This window comes from Barbus barbus, assembly GCF_936440315.1.
Source record: "Barbus barbus genome assembly, chromosome: 4".
Classification (NCBI taxonomy): Eukaryota; Metazoa; Chordata; class Actinopteri; order Cypriniformes; family Cyprinidae; genus Barbus; species Barbus barbus.
In genome coordinates this window covers 36,515,263-36,523,004 of record NC_136732.1, presented here as the reverse complement: position 1 = coordinate 36,523,004, position 7,742 = coordinate 36,515,263, and the positions used below count along the sequence as shown (strand labels likewise).

The window sequence follows — 7,742 nt, the reverse complement described above, 5'->3', positions numbered from 1 at the left end:
GGGAATAATTCTGTGTATTTATCGTGATTGTGCGCCGTTATGCACGCTCTTCAGATGTCAGTCAGCGCGAGAAGCGAGCGGAGAAAAGATACTTTTAGATGTTTAATTACTATTTGGAGCATTGGGATCGCTAAACGAGGGCTTAATGAACAAATTTTTGTGATAACCTCAAATTTGACTAAAATCAACATTTTTTACTTTTTTTTTAATTATTATAATTTTTTTTTGCTTGTAGCTCAAAATAGCCAATGTGCATTTACACTCATTTTGCCAGCATGGGTCCCATATAACGTCCTTAAACCCGAAGTAACAAATTGTCAAGTTTTAATGACGTACGGAACGCGATGCCTCAGAAAATCCGATCTGCCTGTTTTCATGACAGTCGCATTGGCACATATCCGATTTATTTCCACATATGAATGAGGCCTGAATCCGATCTCGCTATATCCGAATGCATGCGTTTTTTTCCTGTTTACACTGTCATAGAACAGATCCGATCTGTGTCACATACGAGCAAAAAAATCGGAATTGGGTCACATTTAACTGACAGTGTAAACGGGTCTACGTCTGGCATAAGTCCGTGAAAACGGCTGAAATCGCACACAGCACCTTTAAGAAAATGTTAAAAGTGAAACAAGCACACGCATCCTCTCTCGCCCACCACATTCTCCCCACGCATCACACTCCACCACAGCCTACCGAAAGGGGGCGCCCTCTTCCCCAGAAACCAGTTTAGTTCCTGTTCAAAAATACATATGTAAAAAATAGAAAACTCCCGGGAAACTGGGGCCGGGCCATGCTTTGTAGCGACCTCAGACACATTCATAATTAAAAGCGGTCTTCAGCTCGGCATCTTTGAGACCCGCTCTGTGGGTTCTAATCTGTCGTGTCGCGCGCTATTTTTAGAACCCACAGCCGTGGTCACGTGACCGTCGAGAGCACGTCATTAATGTTGTTGTTGGTGGAGAAGCTGCAAATATGGAGGAAAGAGAGTTGAGGCAGGAAAAGGTGTACTTTTCATGAACAGAGCAGGAAAATAGTGTTGCAAAAGTGATAAAGTGGAAGACGGGCGCTGAAACAAGACGGACCGTGACGGCGCGTCGGAACGACAACAAGTATCAGGTAAAGTAGAAAGAAACATTGACATCGTCTGATAGTGATGGGTTATGTTCTGTCTGTTCCCTCCCGGGCTTGACACCCACCGACAGGCAGCGGTCTCACCCGCAGGGAAACACGTTAGGTTGATTGTGTAGTGCATTTAGACAGCTTCGCAGCAGGACAGGCTTCAACAAACATCAAGAGTTTTGTCAGATTTAGTCCGAGTTCCTGGCGCTAGTGCAAAACTATCGCCATTGCTTTACCCGTGGGAATCTCCTGACGGGATGAGTTTCATATTTTCATGGCCATCAGTCTCCCAGTGTCTCATCTGAGGGTTTTGTACGGTCACTTGAAGGTTGAACTCCAGTATAGCGCAGATGTTGTTTCTGGAGCTGAGCGATTATATCATATTCATCATGATCTTCTTTTATTGCGCAACTATAAATGAAAAAGAGTCAGATCATCACGCGAGTGAGATTGTCATTTTGTTTTACCGCCAGGCTATAATCGCTTACAGTGATCAGGAAATACATGAGCGATGTCTGAAGTATTGTATTCAGCGATTCATGTATATTTTTGTGTGTCTTGGTTGCATACGTTCTAGATGATGATTATAGCTGAAATGTTGAATTCTTTCTCTGACATCTTTAATTTGAGTATTTTTTTTATAGGAGAGAACATTCTGTACTTTGGTGTATTATTAAAATTACATTATCTATCTATCTATCTATCTATCTATCTATCTATCTATCTATCTATCTCTAACAGTGTTTTCACCTCTCTTGTCAAGTGGGTTGACTGAGGACTTCAAGTAAACATTTCTCAGTTTTTTTTTCTCCTGATTAACTCATTAAATTGAGTCATGACTTCAGCAGTCCCAGGAATAGGCTGATGCATCTCATGCACTTTCATTTGTCTCTCGGCTAAAGCAGGATGTGGCTCATTTGTCAAGATTTGTGTGAATGGAAGGTGATGATATTCGAGCATAATTATGTTGTGCGTTCAGATGGGTGTAACAAATAACACTTCATTGTAGGTTAGCATTGCCAGGTCAGGTTTGATTATGTAACAGTAATTGGGCTAGATGAACGGCATCAACAAATACTTTTGGTGGCACTTTATTGTGGCGCGTCTGAATTCGGAGGATCTCAAGTAGTGACTTTTTTTTAAATGTGCATTTAGAAGATTATTGACTTAATGGGTGGTTTAGAGCAACAATTAAAGTAGCTTAAAAAGCTGTGTTTGCTCTAGGATGTGAGAGGGGTCGGCTGATAGTGGAAATGACAGTGCTCAAGGATACAAGCTCCATCTGCCTTAGTCACGTTTATTAGTGAGTTGACGCCAGGAAACTACACCCTCTTCACTGCTTATGGATCTGTGGAGGACCATCATCTGTTGTTGAAGCACAAAAAAAGTGTTCCTTAAAAATCTGGTTTTAGTATTGGCAAAGCAATAGGTCTAGGGATAGGTACACTGATGGGCCTAGATTTTGAAAATTGGGTATTCAAGACAGCGGTAGTCTGTGAGGAGAGAAGAAATGGAGAACAGACAGTGGTTTCTGAAGTAAAGAATGTCCTTGTATTGTCTTAATCACATCACCTTTGCTTTGATAAAAGAGATTCAAGCTAATGTGGATCGGATTAGATAGAAGCAAGAAAATTCACATTGTCCCGACCAACTAATGTGATTAGGCAGTCGATAAATATTTGCACTAGGGGACCGCAGTTGCATTAAGAAGTTGTATAACTGTGATATTTGGGAAGTTTGACTCGGTTGCATTTGCTCTTATCTTACAGTATGCATAGTTTTGTCTATTTTTGTCTGTTTGTTCTGTGGTTTGTTTTGATTGGCTCAGTCTGGTCTGACAGGCGATTGGACTTTGATCCTGTCTTCCAGAGAAGCTGAGTTACACATTGCTTATAGTAAATGTAAGGTAATTGTACTTTATAGTCGCATAGATACTTGTGAGTGCTTTCTGTTTTCAAAATGGGTAAATAAAAAGACATTTAAAGGTTAATTTTTGCACTGGACATCAGTAGTTCTTTCAGTTGTGTGTTTGTGTGCATGTGGTAAAAACTTGTTCCATGTCTTGTTCCTCATCTACACGTCCACGTTCACACCCTCATCTTTACGACGTCGCTTGTCAGAATGGAATGCAGAACGCTGGTCTATTCTGCGTTCTATATGAAGGGCACGGTGAGTCCTAGTAATGAATAGTCTCTGGGTGTAGAATGACGGAGAAAAGATCCGAAGCTCTGCACCACCCACAGCCACACCAGCTCCTTCAGCCGCTTAACAATACGACTGTAACCCCTCTGGGCCAGGAGGTGAGTGTGGAATGTAGGAGTGTGGAAATCCGAAAATATTTGTTGAAAACAGATGTTGCTGTGGTTACGCTACACGGATGACCTGCACCCTCTTTCACGATCCTGACCGCTCCGAGGCGTCCAACAACTCCCTGTCAGGATTTCAGCAGGATGCTGAGTGTTTCAACTTTTATGGTTAATTTCAAGCCAGATTGAGTGTTGGGAAATCTACTCTGCCACAGTTTGTGCAGATGATTGGTGATTTTTGTTATTGCTCTGGACATTACAGGCTCAAACACAGTTGAGTAAAGTGCCAACTAATCAATGTGTAATCTAGTGACTGAGTAAGCAAGGTGTGTTTCAGATGGTGTGCGTTCCAGTTCCTGGAAGAGTTTGTGTAATGAGCTTGTGAGCATGGTATGGATCAAACGGACAGGAAGCAGACGGCCTCATACAGACTCTGCACTGAAGGAAATCTCATTGCATTTGTGTTGAAAAACAAGACAAGAACAGTCATTGTGCTTTGCATTTATAGGAGTTTCAGTTCACAGCTAACTAAGCTTAAATTTAATTAATATGGGCAATATTTATCTTGTAGGATGTTATTTGATTTTTAGAATTTATTTAAATTCAAATATCCATTCAAAAATTTGAGGCCAGGTTTTGTTACACTTTTATTCAGCAAGGGCACTTTAAATTAATAAAATGTGACAGTTCTATTTCTAGTAAATGCTGTTCTCTAGTAAATGCTTTCTTTTTATCAAAATATCTATAAGTAACTGTGTCATGGTTTCCACAAAAATATTAAGCAGCACAAATGTTTTCTACATTGATAAATAATAATAAATGTTTCTCAAGCAACACATCAGTAGAAAATAGTCTAATAATATTTTAAAGTATTTATTGTATACAAATAAATGCATCCTCGGTGAGCATAAGAGACTTAAAAAAATCCTAACCAGCCTTTTTTTCTTCTTCTTTGCATCCAGTTTCTGTAGTTTGCACAAATTGCACCCAACCTAGACCTTCTCACTATATTAATATTTTTAAGTATTAAACTCCTTTAAGGTCTTAAGGATGCACTATTATATTTAGGCTATTCTATGGACTCATTTCTTAGGGGGGCATTTATATAAGATCCGTTCTTGCATTTAAAAAAAAAAACTGGATAGAGCAAAACAGAACAGTCAGGGTCGCAGGTTATTTAAAAAATACTCAAGACCTTCCTCTAAATAAGTTAAATTTAGAGGATGACTGAATACAGCACCACCATTAAATTAGGATCAACTAGTGAGTTGTTTATTTTAATTGATTAGTTGTTTTAGGTGCATTGTGGTGAGGGCTTTGAGATGGATGAGGTGTCAGGTGATGTCAGACCATTAGTCTGTCATTACTCACCCTCATGTCAATCAAAACCCGTAAGACCTTCATTCATCTTCGGAACACAAATTACAATGTTTTTCATGAAATTCAGCAGAGACTGACCCGGAAGAGAATAAATCATTGAATAAAGTCATTATTTTTGTTTTCTTTTTGCACAAAATGTATTCTTGTAGCTTCATAAAATTATGGTTGAAGCACTGATGTCACATGGACTATTTTAATGATGCCCTTACTACCTTTCTGAACCTTGAACATGTCAGTTGCATTGCTGTCTATGCAGGGTTAGAAAGCTTTTGGATTTCATCAAAAATATCTTGATTTGTGTTCGAAGATGAACAAAGGTCTTACAAGTTTGGAACGACATAAATGTGAGTAATTCATGACAGATTTTTTGTTTTTGGGTGAACCATCGCTTTAACACACACACACACAGTTCAGCCTTCCCCCAGACCTCTGTGTATGCAGTCATATCTTTTGTGTGTATTTGTCTGTGAGCGGTCCTGTTGGTTTCTCTGACGTCTGATTTGAACTTCACAGTAATTCTTAGTAATGCTCTGGATTGTGTGGTGTTGCTCAACAGAGCTCTGTGCAAGTCTGAATATCATTCTTTGTCAAAATGTATAAAGTATTGAGTGAGGGGAATAGCAGTCTTTTGGCAAACTGTGTCACCCAGTTTATTTTAGAAATTTCTGTTTTATACTGGTCTATATTTCAGCAGGTTATTGAAAGAACAGACAGAATTTCCCTAAAGACATCCGGCAGTTTTATGGGTTTATATTTGTTATGAGTCTCTTATTCAGGGTTTTTGCTTGAATTTGCTGTGAGCAGGCTACAGTATACCACGAGCACTATTGCCAATTTTGGGGGCATAAAGCCAGATTTATTTAGAGAGATCCACTCTCCGCTTCACAAGATGCGTTGGTGCATTTGAGTGGTGATTTTTGTGATTGGTCTGGACATTACAGGTTCAAAAACAACTGAGCAAACTGCCATGTAAGCGGTGAGTAATAGTGGCTACATCAAAGGTGTGTTTCAGAGTTTTCGCTTGAAATTGCCGTAAGTAGGCTATACCATGAACCTTAATGGCACAATAGTGGTAACTACATTATGATAAAGATACATTGCAATGAATCACAGCAGCACTACTGGATCGTGATTGAAACTACAGCAAGAGTGTTAGGGAGATGTAGCATGTTGAAAGGGAGTGAAATTGTGATATACTGTGGGTTTTTTTTGCATTCTGGTATGTCCTGGATGGTTTTCAAACTGTGGTCTGGGGAAGTTTAGAGAAAAATCATATTTGCTTATTTATTTTCTTAAAATCTTATATTTTTTAATAATTATATTTAGTGCTGCAGTCAAACGGTTAATCACATCCAAAATAAAGGTTTTTGCGTACATAATATCTGTGTACACTCACAATGAAAACAAAACAGATTTTTTATATATATATATATATATATATATATATATATATATATATATATATATATATATATATATATATATATATATATATATAAAACGTAATAATGTTTAGTATTTTTCACATCTAGGTGGAAAAAAAATTGTAATTTGCACTACTGTTGCACTACAAAATCGTATCGAACCGTGACCCCTGAACTGTGACATCTGTGTACCGTGCCACCCCTAATATATATATACTGTGGCAGGAAGAGCAAACGACAGGCGCAGTGGGTGTGGCGTCAGGCCTCGGAGAGGCTTTTATTAAACAGAAATAATAAAATAAAGTGTCCAAAGGGGATAAAGTGTCCAAAATAATCAGGGGATCTGGTGTCCTCGTCGTGCTGCGGGGTTTGTGAAGGAGGGCAGTATTCTGAAAGGAACAGTCCAGGTAAGGGGCGGCCACACGCGCTCCCCTCTGAGGTCCGGGGCGCGAGGGACGGTGGCTTCTCCAGCAGCTTCGTCTACCTCTAGGTCCACGGCGCTCGACGGAACTACTCGGCCCGGCATCCTGGCCCGATGGCTGTATCACGGGTGCGGTTTCGTCCCGACTGCGGGTCCGGCAGCTCACATTTCTGGTGGTGCAGGAGTCCCTCTACGCTCCCTTCCTGGACCAATGTTACACCGTGTCTACACCGGACACGAACAGCGCGCCAAAATACTATAGAAGTTATTATAATCAGTGATACTGACTACACTGGATGTCGCTCGGCTAATGTCCGTCATGTGCACTGAGGACTCTCTCCTCTGCATCATGAGTAGACACTAGTGTTGTCAAAAATATCGATATTTCGATAAATATCGATACTGAAATATCTGAACGGTACCAATATTAATTTCCCGAAGTATGGATACACCGATACTAGCCGAGCTGTCACTTTCACTTCTCTCCAAAGGCGCGTGGACAAGCACCACATGTGACCGCACTGGTCTCCTTCACTCTGGTTAAATAGCAAAAGTGAAGTGAATAGAAAGATGACTGCTCTGGTTGTTAAAGAACACAGCAGGAGCGCTATCTGTAGGGATCTATGATCTCCGCGATGCAGAGAACGCGCACGGAATCCAGTCATAAACACGGAATTTACAGTTTAACGCGGAATGTCACGGAATTTGTCAAAGTTTGGATGAATTAATCAAAAGTAGGTCATTACACTTAAATCAAATCGCGATATGGACTAGTATCTGTAAATATTAAGCTGCAAAAGTGGATTTAAATATGAATCCTGCATGTTCTGCGCGTCTCTGAGTGAATGTGCTGCACGTGCGGTTTTGTTTACTAATGTGGCGCTCGCGGTGATTTCAACGTCTGCTGTCTCAATGAGGACATAAATACATCAACAATATCTCCAGAACTGATCTGAAAGGCACTTTACCAGCATTTTACCATTTAATTTGAGTAAAACTAGCGTCATATCATACACACACAGAACTTTAAAAGTATTCACGGCAACCCGTCAAAATAAAATTTGGTTTAACTTGGCCTATTAAAGA

General features: G+C 39.9%; 1 protein-coding gene across 1 annotated transcript in view; it reads left to right on the top strand.

Moving 5' to 3' along the window:
* Positions 1 to 790: 790 nt before the first annotated feature.
* The window catches only part of LOC306868906 (histone deacetylase 5-like), a gene marked incomplete at its 5' end in the record, with an annotated part of 82,017 nt that continues 75,065 nt past the window's right edge, over positions 791 to 7,742 (top strand). The window contains one exon of the mRNA XM_079415374.1: positions 791 to 1,122. The remainder of the gene's footprint in view (positions 1,123 to 7,742) is intronic.